This window comes from Berghia stephanieae, chromosome 1, assembly GCF_034508935.2.
Source record: "Berghia stephanieae isolate SIO BIC M18660-M18661 chromosome 1, UCSD_Bste_1.3, whole genome shotgun sequence".
In the NCBI taxonomy this organism is placed as follows: domain Eukaryota; kingdom Metazoa; phylum Mollusca; class Gastropoda; order Nudibranchia; family Aeolidiidae; genus Berghia; species Berghia stephanieae.
This window is the reverse complement of record NC_088360.1, coordinates 75,831,238-75,847,026: the sequence shown is the minus strand read 5'-3', so window position 1 is coordinate 75,847,026 and position 15,789 is coordinate 75,831,238. Positions and strand designations below refer to the sequence as shown.

The window sequence follows — 15,789 nt, the reverse complement described above, 5'->3', positions numbered from 1 at the left end:
TTGAAATATGTTATTTCTTTACATTTTATTTTAAATCATTATTCACATCAATCAAACAATGTTGTACAGGGATCTTTCATGATTCAAAATATACTCAATGTTGTAGGTACTTTTTGTAGATCAAAAGTCAAAAGTTGAACAATAAATCTAGTTTTATTTGAATGTCTTTTTAGTTGGTAATTCTTTCTGTCACAAAAAAAAAATATAAAATACGATTTATTTATTTATTGATTGATTTATCTATTTATTTTTTTTTAAATTATTTATTGTTTTTCTTCCCTCACCAGCGCTGGGGGTGAAGTTAGGGCCAGGAAACGAGGGATCCTTCCTCCGCCATAGTCTGAGCAGTCTGCATCAGTCCTCATCCTTGTCATTTCTTTCATCCCTCTAATTGACTCTAAATCATAATACGTCTTTCCCATGTACTGTGGGATCTCCTGCCCTCCCAATCTGGGTAGAGAGGTCACTTCCTGTGTCTTCTATCCCCCATATTTGTTTTTCCCTTTCATGATGCTCTTTGCTTAGTTTTCTTCTTGATCCTGGTGGGAATCCTTAGCTGAGAGGGAGGCAGTCAAATCTGTAGTTCCTTTTATTGATATATGATTTCTTTCCTGTAACTCATCTCTATGTTATGTACCTTTATAATTGTTATTAGCTTGTTTTTTGTGCTAGGATAAAACTTTCAGGTAATGTCAAAATAGGCGTATCGAATCTTCTGTTCCCTATTTGAACAATTCCCCTATGTCCTTCTTTTTCTTTGGTACTGTTAACTTCACATTTACAACTTTTCTTCCCTTATTTTCCTTTTTACTGGCGTTGAAATGACCTACTAGTATCGCAAGCGACGTAAAACCCCAAAAAACAAACACATCTTTCCCATGTAGCACCGTGTTTTGTTCTGTAATAGGACTAAATATTTGGTTTCACCTGGACAGCAGTGTGTGGAATCCTCTTTAGGTTGGGAAAAGGTTGGCCTATGTATTCCAGTAGCCGTGTCAGCGTGCGACTTTAAAGTAGTCTCAGTCCAGCTACTCTTGGACCTACTTTTGATCTTTGCTGAGTTAGTCCCCTTTGTCTTATGTTTTTTCTGTGGTGCACAATAGCTAGGCCTATACTATAAATCGTTTGATTATTTTATCATATTCATTTTTAATGACGCTGAAATGAGTTTAATGTTGCAAGCGTTGTTTTACCCTAAAAAAAAAAAAATAATAATTTCATTTTGGCCGCAAAACTTTAAATTTCTAAAGAGGAAGATCACGCTAAGATTATCCCCTGGGTGGGAATCCTGACCTCCCATAGGGCAAAGAGGTACATACTGTGTCTTTTATCCCCTTATTTCTGTTTTCCAACATGCTTTCTTTCTTTGTCATGGAATGAGATTACTTGTTTTTTTTCGTGGCCCTGGTCGGTGTCCTAGCTGGGAGGGAAACAGTCAAATGCATGGTTATTGTTTTGGGAGATGATATTTTTTTTCTTTGTAAATCATCTATCTCTCTGTTATGTATTATTATATTTATTTTGAATGTATAATGTAAGCATTTGAGTGTATTCCTCTTTGTTGGATTTTGTGCTTGTGCCCGGATGAGACTTATAGGTGATCTCAAACTAATTACATTGGTGGTGTGCTCTTGGAATCTACATCTGATCCCTATTTGTTCCCAGTTCCCCTATGTCTTACTTTTCTTGGGTGCTTGAATTGTAATTCTAGCCTATGTCTTTTCTTGGGTGCTTTAATTGTAATTCTAGAACTTTTTACTATCCCATTCTCTTTCTTTGTACTGGCGCTGATATAACTTAAATGTGTTGCAAACGCCGTAAAACCCTTAAAAACAAAACAAAAACATAAGATTATCCCAATCACGACAAAGGTCTTAAACCATAGATTATTTAAAGAAGTTTTCTACCCATTATAAACCAAAGCGCAATGCTTTAATAAGATAAAATTGTTTTATCCATTGGATAAATCCCTGGTTTCAGATTCTGTTGTATTGTTTTGTTGGGGTTTTTTTGTTTGTTTGTTGTTTTTTTTTGTTGTTTTTTTTTGTTGTGTGTTTTTTTTTTGTTTTTTTTGGTCTTTAAAACAAACAAAAAAATAATAATATGAGAGAGTCATTTTAATTGATCGATTTTTGAAGGACGGGTTTTCTGGTAAAATTTTTAATACAGTCCTTCAGAGCTATTAGATCCATGGAGCCGGAGTTAATACTGGTTTCTATAGCGTGAAACAGACAATAGCAATTGCTGGCTACCCTTTTGATAGGACGCTAGTCTATCGCAAAGTACTTTCTAACAGACCAAGCTGCCCAATCACTGCTGGTTGAACAGAGAAGCGAGGGGAGGGAAGCAAAAAAATTATCGACTTCACCCGATCTCAATATTGTCACGTCTATGTAGGATAAGTGGCAAGTAGGTAGAGATAAATAGAAGTTTTCCCCAAAGACAGAAGTCGTCTGTTATAGTTGGGTTAAAGTTAAAGTTCTTGACAACTCAACAGATAATACATAATAAAATGTTGGTTTAAAGAACTAAGTAGTAGAAGTGTTGATAGATTGTGGCACGATATATAAAGGGATAGATCAGGTTCAGAAGATAAGTATTAATCCCCGTTAAAGCAGAAATACTTTAATGTAAACCAAAACAAAAAAGTGCTTACTGGAAATTCAACAACAGCCTCCTGCAAGTTCAGCATTACATACAATTCATGACCAACATCATGCTGGACTATACTGACAATATACCGAACGTCAACATTCGGGAATGGTGGGACTGGGACACCATCAAACAAACCATACAAACACACGTATTAGTATTAGGAAAAAGAACTCAAGACAAAACCAACAGGAAGGAAACAAAGTATAAAACAATCATCAACATTGACAGGGCGTGCAACAACAACAAAACACAAACACAAATCACCAAAGCAATAGAAAGACCAAGAACAAACATGTAGCATCGAAATTAAAAACAGAACAATAGAGCAACACATTTCATCAGATACCGTATAGAATGCTTAAAACATACACGTGCGCATACATTTTATCCATCGATCTAAAAAAATATTTAGAGATTGGGTTAGAGCATAGCTTCTTACACAAAACACTAGAAAACAACAACATAGTCATAGGTCCTTATTTCAGAAGATGGATAAAAATACTCTACAATAATCCCTCCAGTTGTGTGATCGTAAACCAAGCAATATCTGACCTTATCCATCGTTAACTTATAGCCTGACACTGACCAAAAGGCAAGTCTTTGGCCACAAAAGAAACAAGCGTGAATTGTATTCAACAAGTGAACCAATAGAATAACTTGTCTCCTTGAGCACAACTAAATACTAGGCGGTGCAAAAACCTAGAAAATGTCAACCTATCAGTCTAAGTGGGTCCTAGTTCTAGTGTCAGGCTATAAGTTAACGATGGCTAAGATTTGACTCCTTCCAAATCGGTCGGTCAGTAAGACAGGGTTGCCCTCTCTCGGCCCAACTATACATTTTATGTCTAGAAACTGTTTTAGAAAAAAATAGGATAAGCCCGAAAATTAAGGGCACCAGCATCCCCGGAAAAGCCAATAAAAACTCAACCCTGTTTCTGAGAGATATGCCCAGCTTACATAAAATCTTAAACACTTTCAATAATTTGGCCTCGCAAGTGGTGCCAAGGTAAATATTAAAAAGACCAACATCATGAATCTCGGACCTGAACCCTTGGAAACTAAAAGACATTCAATCGGTTAACCAAATCAAAATCCTCGGAGAAATGTACTGCTAAAGAACCAATACAATAGGTTTTTTTTTTTTTTTTTTTTTTTTTTTTGGTTTTTTTTTACAAATCGTGTGCAGGACTTGTCAGCAAACACCCAGACACAATAAATAATAGATAAACAGTTAAACAGTAAGCAGATATATAGAACTATTAACACACCAAACAAACGCAGAGAACAAGACTTAATGAAATGCACACATCAGGTCTAACATTAGACAACATGAGAGTAGCCTCAGAAAACATACACAACCACGACACCTCCAAATACAGTAAACATATAACGTACAGACTAATGTTCAATGTCTACCAACAGACAACACACCCAGGTGTGTCTTATGTCGCGCGCCTTCTCCAATACATTTTCACACACATAAAACAAAAAAACACCGATTCGAGCTACAATCGACACAATGCACAAACCAATACGACTACCCATACATGCAGAAATAGCTTTATTAAAACACAATATTGTCCCTAAAACTGACAAGCAGCACACGAAATAACCATACACATTCTAGCACCAGCAAGACAAGCGATATGGACAGCATGGACAGGTCAAGTACACGGACAAAACACCACTGACGCTGACAGGTCCATTATATTTATAATACAAAAGAAATTCAAAAACGATTTAGACAAAGGAAGAGAATTATCATGGAACAAATATACTGACCTAATAACAAAATTCATATAGATGGCCTTCGACCATAACTTTATAATTTCTTTCTCCGCCCTCATATTCTTACCCTCCCCCTCCCCTTTCCGGTTTAACTATTATTATTAATAATTGTTATTTACCTCTACTATCACTTACCTTATTGATCACTTACTATCATATCCATTTATTTCCATTACTAGTAAAAAGCCCGCAATTTCGCGGGGAAAGAACTGTTTTCATTCGATACTGAACTCACCATCATTTAATGAGGGCAGAAAAACAAACACCCTAGCACCTTTAATAACACTTATGACTAACCTCTCGAGCTAACCCTAATAGAAAAAAACAACTCTCGGACTGCTTTGCACTACCTTTCAATACTTAACAAATCACAATGGCGGCCGAAAATCAAAACAATGGTCAAATTAGGAAATTTTAAACTTTCACAAATCTATCAAGGTTTGTTCTAGAGTTTTAAAAATACTTCTATATAATGACAAACTGAATAAATAAATGCCTGACAAAATATCAACGGTGAAAGTACAAATTTAAAGAATACTGGGGATGTAGGAGCTTTCGGAATGTCTCCCCTTTACTTAACTTATGGAAAAACAAACACCCTAGCACCTTTAATTACACTTATGACTAACCTCTCGAGCTAACCCTAATAGTAAAAAAAAAAAAGAATCAAAATGGCGACTGAAATACCTTCATGTGATCAAGTGAATAATATCACTATGAATGCCACGATTTGCTGAAAAATGCCAACACACACACACATGTATACACCACACACAACACACACACAAACATACACACACACAAACATACACGCGATTAGAACATACTACTACATAACAAAACTGATCACCGCTAAATCAACAACACAACGGAAGTAATAATAATACTTGATGTCATAAATAGATGACGCAAATTGACAACTTTTTACAGTGTCAAAATTAGTTGATTTTGAGAGCCAAGTGTCGTCGGTACATATTTTATGATATTATCTGTTTGACTCAACGAACTTTCAAACTGACTTTAAATTATAAAAGGAAATCAAGTTATCTGTTTATCTATCTGTGAAAAATACATTTCTAATTTTCAAATCTTTCAGTAGAGTTGTGCGCCGTATCAATTTTTTTTATTGACTCAAATAAACACAATGTTCTCCACAATGCTATATTTTTTAAAGAAAGGATGTATCCTTCCTTCCTTTTTAAAAATTTGTTTATTTAATTTATTTTATTTATTTATTTTACTTTCACCCCTCTCTGCCCTACTTAAATACTCGTAACATCTTCACCTACTCAATCATAATAAATGCCAAATCACCTGGATACAACAATTAACATACGGTCGTCCGCTTCTCCTCCTCCCCCCCCCCCCCCCCCCCCCACCCTTCTCACCTTTTCGATCGACACATCTTCAAAGGATCGATCATCCTACCCTAAACTCTTCGGCCCCCGGAATAATGTAGTCAGAACATTTCTATATAAAACTAATACTTTTAATTCCTTTCTTCAACGCCCACCATACAGTACATCCAATCCAACCCCACATATAGATAAATAATACAGACAGTCCCCCACCTCTTCTTCTATCTTAATCAACACCCTGATACAAAAAGAATCGGTAAGGAATAACAACGTAAACGAGAAAGACCATGCCAAGACCGACTGAAAGGAAAAAAATGTATGTTTATTTATATCATCTTTTATGTGAGGCACCATGGAACATGATGTATGCAGATGACATAGTCATAGTGTACTTTAGAATGATACAAAAGCTGAGGCGGAAAAGAAACTGGAGAGTTGGAGACGGGTGTTGGAAAAGAGGGGATTAAGGGTAAGCAGATCGAAGATATGAGTATTTGTGCATCGGACAACAGAGAGCAGGATCAGCAATAAAGATATGAGAAGAGGATGTACATGAGACAAAGCAATTCAAATAATTAGGAACAACTGTACAAGGAGATGAGCGCAATGAGATGGGGGGAAAAGGGTACAGGCAGGCTGGAATAATTGGATGACGGTAACTGGAGTTATGTGTGACAAACTAATTTCCGCAAAGCTGAAGGGGGAAAATATACATCTGTTGTAAGACCAGAAATATTATATGGGCTAGAGACAGCAGCTATAACGAAGAAACAAATTAAATAAGTTGAGAAATGAGGATTTTTAGATGGTCACTTGGCTGGACAAGAAAACACAAAGTGAGAAATGAACGAATTCGAAGGTTGGTTGAAGTGAAGAATGTATCAACAAAGATGAGAGAAGATAGATTGAAATGGTTCGGACATATAAAGAGACGAGAGAGGGAGTACGTAGGGCGTCCAAAGACTAGCAGATGGTTGGAAATATAATTCAACCTATTAAACAACTAATCTATTAATTAAATCTTTAGATAATAATAATTATTATTGTTATTATTATTATTATTATTATTATTATTATTATTATTATTATTATTATTATTATTATTATTATTATTATTATTATTATTGTTTGCTTTGTTTTTTATATTGATTTTACTTAATTGCATGATTCGTTGATTGCAAATATTATATTCTTGTATGAGTTATTTCCTAAAAATAAACCTTTGAAAAATCTATCGTCTTCTGGCACTTCTCTGCCTAACTAAATTCCATGTCAAAATTATTCCATAAAGCTGTTTATTCTGCTTACTCCTTATCACATCATTGGGCTTATATGATTTGTTTACATCTGTTTATTGTGATTTATGTCTTGGTTTTGAATGTTTATTGTGTTCCTGGGTGGGGTTCCCGAACCCCCAAAGTGGTCATGGAGGTACTTATTGTGTCTTCTATCCCCCTATATCTTTTTTCCAACTTGCTTTCTGTCTTTGTTTTGGAATGAGATTACTTGGTTTTGTCCTGACTCTGGCCGGATAGCCTGGCTGGGAGGGAAACAGTCAAATGTATAGAGTTTTGGGAGAGGATATTTTTTCCCTTGTAAAACATCTCTCAGTTATGCATTGTATTATATGTTTTTACATATATTATATATGATTTGTAAACATTTGAGTTTATTTCTCTTTGTAGGGATGAGGCATTCAGGTGATCTCAAACTAGGTACACCGATAGTGTGCTCTTGGAATCTACATCTGTTCCCTATTTGAACCAATTCCCCTTTGTCTTACTTTTTCTTTGGTACTTTAAATGTAATTCTAGAACTTTTGACTATCTCATTTTCTTCCTTTTTACTGGTGCTGAAATGACCTTAATTTATTGCAAGCCCCGTAAAACCCTTAAAATCAAACAAACATTATTGTGTTCACTCCAATTGTATACCCTGGCATTTCTTCAAACCGTAATTCCTGTAATCGCTTCGTTTTTAAATCGAATAGATATGTTCTCTCCCGTGTGAACAAATAATTTAATTTTGCTCATTTCTAAATTGAATTATGAAATTAGATTATATTTTTCATGTTCTATATTCGATAAAAGGGTCGCTAAATCAAATAATCTAAAATATTTAATGGGCCAATAATAATATACTGGTGTGGAATTTCCATCTTTCATCAAAATTCCAACGCATTCTCAACGAATTTTTGAATATATATATATATAAGGAGAGAGAATAAAAGAGCCAAATTATGTTTGAATAATAAGACAGCAAACGGCCATATATATATATATATATATATATATATATATATATATATATATATATATATATATATATATATGTATGTATGTATATATATATATTATTTATTCATTTTATTTTTGTTTAATATACGGCGGTTTGCTGTTTTTTTATTCAAACATAACTTGGCTCTTTTATTCTTTTAACAAGTTCTTCGCTCAGAGGAAATGGCACAATTCCAAACTGAAATTGCTATAATAATTCCTGTTGGTTTGAATACAGAAAATGCTACCCGCTATCTCCCTTTGCAAACTCTTCGATTGAATCTTGGTCTGGTCTCGTCTCTCTCGTCTTGCTTTCTCTCTATTCGTTTTGTTATTTTTGTTTTTATTTTTCTTGTCTCTATTTGTGACTCACCGCATCAAAACGGCATTTATATCGGGAACTTTAGATACTGGAAATCAAATTTATTTATTTTATTTTAAATGTTTATTAATTAAGGAGTAGACGTCTAGCCTATAAAGGTATTATTTTAAAGCGCAGAAAATAAAAACTTCACACATTAGACACGTCTGTATCATTTTAAAATTAGTGTCACTTTTTTGGCAAATCTAGATCACTCTGACATAACATCAGATGGATGCGATGGGTCACATTAAACCAGTATTTTGGAAAAACACGTATTTAAAACTTTGGCCAGAAAACTCAACCTTCAAATAAATATCGATCGATTTAGTTGACCCTCATTTTGTCAAAAATTCTCAAAAGAGGGAGCTCACCGTTGGTCCAAGTTTGAGTTTTTGACACGATGAGGGTCATCTAAATCGATCGATATTTGAAAGATGAGTTTTATAGCCATTTTTTGTTGGTTTTTTTTGTTTTGAATACGTGTCTTTCCAGAGTAAGGTATTTAACTAGTTAAAAAGCAAATTGTTTTTTTTTTTCTTGTTCTCTGTTTCCCATTCATTCTACCTTGTGAATCCGATATCTTGGGAATTTGAAATCATGTCATCGGATAAACGTAGGTGGTGGTGGAGGAGGAGGAGGTGGAGGGGGGGGGAAGAAGAAGAGGAGATGAGGAGGAGGAGGAGGAAGAGAATGAAAAAGAAGAGGATGACGAGGAAGAGAAGTGGTAGTAGTAGGAGGAGGATGAATAGTAGTAGTAGTAGTAGTAGTAGTAGTAGTAGTAGTAGTAGTAGTAGTAGTAGTAGTAGTAGTAGTAGTAGTGGTAGTAGTAGTAGTAGTAGTAGTAGTAGTAGTAGTAGTAGTTAGTAGTATGTAGTAGTAGTAGTAGTAGTAGTAGTAGTAGTAGTAGTAGTAGTAGTAGTTGTTGTTGTTGTTGTTGTTGTTGTTGTTGTTGGAGGAGGAGGAGGAGGAAGAGGAGGAGATGGATGAGATGGGGAAACCGTATTTAAAATTTGACATAACTTCCAGGTTGTTCGTAACCTATGTTATAAGACCAATTAAATACAAGTTGCCTAATGCAAAGTTACTAATACTATAATACTAATAATATAAACAAACCCCAGTTGAGAGGGTGAAAGAGAGGTGAAACGTTTTCACTTGTTTTGACTACAGTATTGGCAGTTCGCGCTGGCTATCACCTCATCATTGTAATTCTCCATCACTTGGCACACGCGTATGTTTATTTAGGACGAGAGTGAGCGGGCTATCATCTAGATACTCAAAACTCCAAGAAGGAAAATATAATATAAACCTGGTTAGATTGTTGTTTTTTGAGTGTTATAATTGGTTAGCTAGAAGAACCAAAACTTAGCATTATAATGACTGTGAGTTATTAGTAAAGGAACTTAAAGAAGTGTCTTGCATTTTGAAGACAACCGGAATCCGTTGGGGTTTTTTTTGTTTTTGTTTGTTTTTGTTTTTTTGTTGTTGTTTCTTCATGTTTACTCCCAAGAGTGTTGTAGTTACGGAATACTATTCACAGATAATTAGAAACTTTAATAGTTCTGTGATGGATATGTTTTGGATATAGTTCAAGGACAAATCATGGTGAGTATGAATCGATAAAGAGTTTTTTGTTGTTGTTTTAATCATTCTCTCTTATGCTACTCAAATCGTTAGAATTGATATTGCGCGAAGAGAATACTGACTGATTCTTTCTTTGATTTGCTCACTTCTAGATAGCTGTTAAAATATATTTTGTGCTACTTTTTTTAAAGTAAAAAGTCAAAGTGTTGTGTGCATCCGTATCTTCGTTTACTTATAGCCTGAGACCAGGAGTTCGAAGTTTGATGTCATTTATAGATTAGTTCAACGCTTAGTGAGTTGTCGTTATTAGTGCTCAAGGAAACATACAACTCACGATTTGTTTTCTTTTGTGATCATTGACTTGTCTTTGACGAAATTTTTTTGATGAGTCTTTGTGTTTATGAAGGCTATGTGGCCTTGTGGTATGACACTCGGTTTTGGACCGTCAGGTCCTGGGTACGAGCTTCCGACGGCACATAGTTGAGTCCTTGGAAAAGGCTCTTTACTCACATTCTGTCACCGTACTCAGGTGTAAACTGAGTACCTGGCCGTTAACAGCGTTGTCAATGTCGGAAAAAAATGGTAATATCGCCTAACAGGCGCCATGTCTTATTCTACATGTTACATCTTACTGTCAGTCAGGGACCTTTTGTAAAGCACTTTGAGCACGTTTAGTGGATATTGCCCTATATAAAAGCTCAAGTAAAATATTTTTAAAAAGAAGCAACGGTGTGTGGGTGGGTGTGTATGCGTGTGTGCACGACGTGAGTGTTTGAGTGTGTTGTCATCGTCTTTGTTGTTGTTTTTTTCATTGTTGCTTTCTTTGTGGCAGTGTTGTTGCTTTAGCATGTTTTTGACGCAGATTGCCAAATCGAGTCGCAATGTATCACGCCTAGTAGGCGATCAAAAGAAGTTAAACGTGATCAGTGATCAAAGGAATGACAACGATGGTAATACTCTTACCACCGATGTTCCTTTTCCTGAATTTGATACTTCAAGCAAGTTTTCTATTCAGGTGTAAACTAGTACCTAAGTGCTGGCAGTAATGGGTATTATAAACGTGCTTCCACATAACATGCGTCCAACAGCCGGTTTGTACTTTGTGATATTGAAATTTACTGCCATAAAACCTGCGGGAAGTGAAATCAATCACTATGAAGCTCAATGTTACGATGCACTAAGCCGAATGGCAATGTTTATTTTAATCCTACCATTTATCGAAAAAACCGTTAAACTGGCTATTTTATAACCAAAAAAAAAACAAACAAACAAACAAGCAAATACAAAAAGAAAACCCCCCCCCCCCCCTAAAAAAAGCAAAAAAAAAATTGAATAATATTAGTAAGATGCTTTGTGTTTTTTTATTATTTATTTCAATTTTTATTACATATCACCGACTTGTATTTGTTTGCAGGTCTGATAGCCGAAAATTGTTTGGGCTCATTATTGTAGTGAAAATACTCTCAAACCAATGCAAAATATTGTCCATTACAAGTCCATAATTATGTTCGTTATCAGACCTGCAAATGTGTGCACGTCCCATAGGACCCATTGCATTGTTCATGATGCAAAACTTCAGAAGGTTATTCCTCCTATTTTTTACTAGATACGTATTTTGAAAAATACCAACTCAGAATTGACTATCACAAACGGGATGGATAGATAGTTTGTAGTTTATTCTTGATCAAATAGTCCCTCAGTGACTAAGGCAAAAGGCCTTCGGAATCAAGTTTTCCCTCAATTCACTGAAACTGATAGAAGTATAATCTTTTATAAAGTACGTTCCCCAATACTGCCGAACTCTTTTTTAAAAAAAGATGTTAAAAATTTTGGCTAGAAAACTCGTCCTTCAAATATCGATAGATTATAATAAGCCTCATCTTGTCAAAAACTCTCAAACTTAGGACTTCCATCAAAGACTCTTGAAATCCTAGGTTTGAGAGTTTCTGACAAGATGAGGGTCATTTTAATCGATTGATATTTGAAGGACGAATTTTCTGGCCCAAATTTTAAACATGTGGGGTTTTTTTTATAGTTCGGCAGTATTGGGGAAAGTTGTACTTTATGAAAGAATCTTGCCAAAATTTCAGAAAATGTATTCATTTTCTCAGAGTACGGCAGAACATATTATACACCGAGCTCTTTCACTTTTTAGATGGACAGAAGAGTCGCAAAAAGAAACTCGACTACATCGGGTTTTTTGAGTTTCTTTGATTTTAACAAGTCCGTTTGCTCGTGCATCAAGTGCTCTGTCACCTAAGCCAAAATGACCTTTTGCACAGAAGTGAAAATGACACTTGATGTAACATGATTATTCTTTTCCGATAACACTTTAGCTAATTGGCAGGGCTAAGCAACAATGCTACCCGCTTTTCCAATAATCACATTCGGTCAGCACTGGTGGCGAAAGCCCCCCCCCCCCCCCCCCCCCCCCCCCCCCCCCCCCCCCCCCCCCCCCCCCCCCCCCCCCGCCACCGAAAAAAAAGTACAACCAGCATGTACCATTTCGCCGTTCCTTTGTGTTACAATTAGTGTGAAAAGACCGCTGGAGATCGATATCCCCGAAAGCTATAATGTTAACCAGTATTTGTCCGTGATTCATAATTAATGATCACCACTTCTTGAAAATGGAGGGCTCTAATAGTTTGATTTGTAGATCACTTGTCTCACAAATGAAGCGGTTCCGAATCCAAGTTAAGTCGGCATTTATCTTTTTTTTCCCAATCCATTTATTGTTCAATCAGGATTTATGAGCTCGCTGGGTTTGTAAAATAATGACGTTTCGGTAGACTAGCATCCTGTCCAAAGGATAATAAGTACTCTTTCGACTGAAATATTTGAGAGACAGTGATGAACTCCGACTCCATTGTCATTACTTATTTGAGTAAGTAATACAGTGATTAAATCGGTTCAACAACATGGTAGCCCATGCTCCCAGCAGCTTTCACTAGATAAGTGTCAAGAGTAAATTTCATTCATTCAATATATACATCACTCAATACGTTTGCGCTTTATTGGTTATTGCTACCAGTGGTAGTAGTAGTGTTAGTTAGTAGTAGTATTAGTATAGTAGTAGTAGTAGTAGTAGTAGTAGTTAGTAGTAGTAGTATGTAGTAGTGTAGTGCTAGTGGTAGTACTAGTAGTAGTAGTAGTAGTAGTAGTAGTAGTAGTAGTGTAGTAGCAGTAGTAGTAGTAGTAGTAGTAGTAGTAGTAGTAGTAGTAGAAATAGTAGTAGTAGTAGTCGTGCTAGTGGTAGTAGTAGTAGTATAGTAGTAGTAGTAGTATGTAGTAGTAGTTGTAGTAGTAGTGGTGGTGGTAGCAGTAGTGGTGTAGAAGTCGCAGTAGAGTAGTAGTAGTAGTAGTAGTAGTAGTAGTAGTAGTAGTAGTAGTGAGTAGTAGAAGTTGTAGTAGTAGTTGTTGTTGTTGTTGTATAGTAGTAGTAGTAGTATGTAGTAAAGTAGTAGTAGTAGTATAGTAGTAGGATTAGTAGTAGTGGAGTAATATTATTTGTATGGGTATGTAGTAGTAGTAGTAGTAGTAGTATAGTAGTAGTAGTAGTAGTAAGTAATGTAGTAGTAGTAGTAGAGTAGTAGTAGTAGTAGTATAGTAGTAGTAGTAGTAGTAATTGTTGTTGTTGTTGTTGTTTGTATAATAAATAATAATAATAATAATATTATAATAATATAATAATAATAATAATTATTTATTATTATTATTATTATTATTATTATTATTATTATTATTATTATTATTATTATTATTATTATTATTATTATTATAAACATTAAAATAATATTAATAATAATATAATAATAATAATGATAATAAATAATAAAGATGAAAATGATGATGATAAGAAGAAGAAGAAGAAGAAGAATGATGATGATGATGATTATAATAATAATAATAATAATAATAAAATAATAATAATATAAAAAATAAAATAATTTGAGATTATTAAAAATAATAATAAATAATAATAATAATAATAATAATAATAATAATAAAAATTTATAATAAAATAATAATAAAAAATAATAATAAAATATGATAATAATAATAATAATAATAATAATAAATAATAATAATAATAATAATAAATAATAATAACAACAATAATATAATACTCGTAATAATGATAATAATGATCATTGATGATGATGATATTAATAATAATAATAATAATAATAATAATAATAATAATAATAATAATAATAATAATAATAATAATAATAATAATAATAATATTATAATTTATAATTATAATAATAATAATAATAATAATAAATAATAATAAAATAATAATAATATAATAATAAATAATAATAACGATGATGATGATCATGTGATGATGATGATGATGATGATGATGAGAGGAGGTGGAGGAGGAGGAGGAGGAGGAGGAGGAGGACTAGGAGGGTTCTTATTTGTTTTGTCATATACCGTTATAATTTATTTTTTATCCCAATTAGAAAATGGCTTTGGATTAACCCATTAATTCCAGTTATTAAATGTAAACGAACAAACCGTCGGATATGGATGCTAAAATCGATATACGATAAACAGTTGCTGCGGTTTCTATCAGATATCAATGTCTGACACAATTTGTATGATTGGAATGACAAGACCTGTCACATCCCTGGGGATATCGGTGTTTTGATTACTGTTTATTTTTTCAATAAGATTGGTTAATGGAATTGTTATAGATTGTGCGGCCATGTGGTCTTGTGATAATACATTCGTCTTCGGTCTTGAAGGCTCAAGGTTCGAAGTCCGGCTCTGAGAGGCGCATAGTTGAGTTCTTGAAAAATACTCTAAACTCACAGTCTCTCACTATACTCAGGTGTAAAATGAATAAATGGCCGTTAACGGCGTTGCCTTGTCGAAAAAAATTGTAATATTGCCTGACAGGCACATGTCTCGTCCTACATGTTGGGGATTGCTGTTGCTTGGGGCCCTTGTAAGGCGCTGTTTAGTGGATTTTGCGCGATAAAATGCCCGCGTTTATAGAAAAAAATGCGATCGTGCCATAATAGTTCTTTCTTGTATTTTCCCCTTTTTCTTAGACGCGTTGGCTATCGGTTCTAATTTCATTCCTCTTTATCGGATGAGCTCCCACCGTTTGAAGGAGTGTCTATCTACTGGGTGTATAATAAGAGTTTTTTTAAAGAGATCGCCTTTCGTCACAAGCATTACATACAGATAAGAAGTCGAGAATAACAAAAATATGATAATAAATATATATTCGTTGGGGGATTTTTTCTTGTTTGTTTTTTAAAATATTATTCATTTTAGTTTTGCACGCTGGAGACAATTTAATGATTAGCCAAATTGCTTTTCGTGTAGGGCGCCTTTCCTCTCTAGAGGATTCTTGATTGATCCATTGGCAATAACCGGTAGTGCCGATTGTTGCTGCTCTGTCTGTACTTACTGAGATTCGGATGGCGTGTCAAGGGCAAGCCAATGGTCGAGTGGTAAAGCGCCCAACCTTTGGGAATGAATTTCGAGGGTTTTAATTGCAAGGTAATTTTCTTTCTTCTTCACATTGACACAAAGATTGCTCTATCCCAAATTTGAACAAAAGGGATAACTGAAAAATATGTTGTACATGGCCCTCAACATTTTAAAACGATTTTAAAACAAATATCAAAGTGGTTGAGGTTAGAGAATGCTAGCATTTATAGATGGTCATTTACTTCATAAATAAATATTTCTGGCCAAAATTATAAGGCACATTGTTATTGTGTGACGAATCCCAAAAACC

At 34.5% G+C, this 15,789-nt stretch overlaps 1 protein-coding gene across 1 annotated transcript in view; it reads left to right on the top strand.

Annotated features, from left to right (window-relative positions):
- Positions 1–9,643: 9,643 nt before the first annotated feature.
- LOC144957269 (uncharacterized) overlaps positions 9,644–15,789 on the top strand; it is a 59,650-nt gene continuing 53,504 nt past the window's right edge. The window contains exon 1 of the mRNA XM_078888365.1: positions 9,644–10,046. The gene's annotated coding sequence lies outside the window, so the exon portion shown is untranslated. The remainder of the gene's footprint in view (positions 10,047–15,789) is intronic.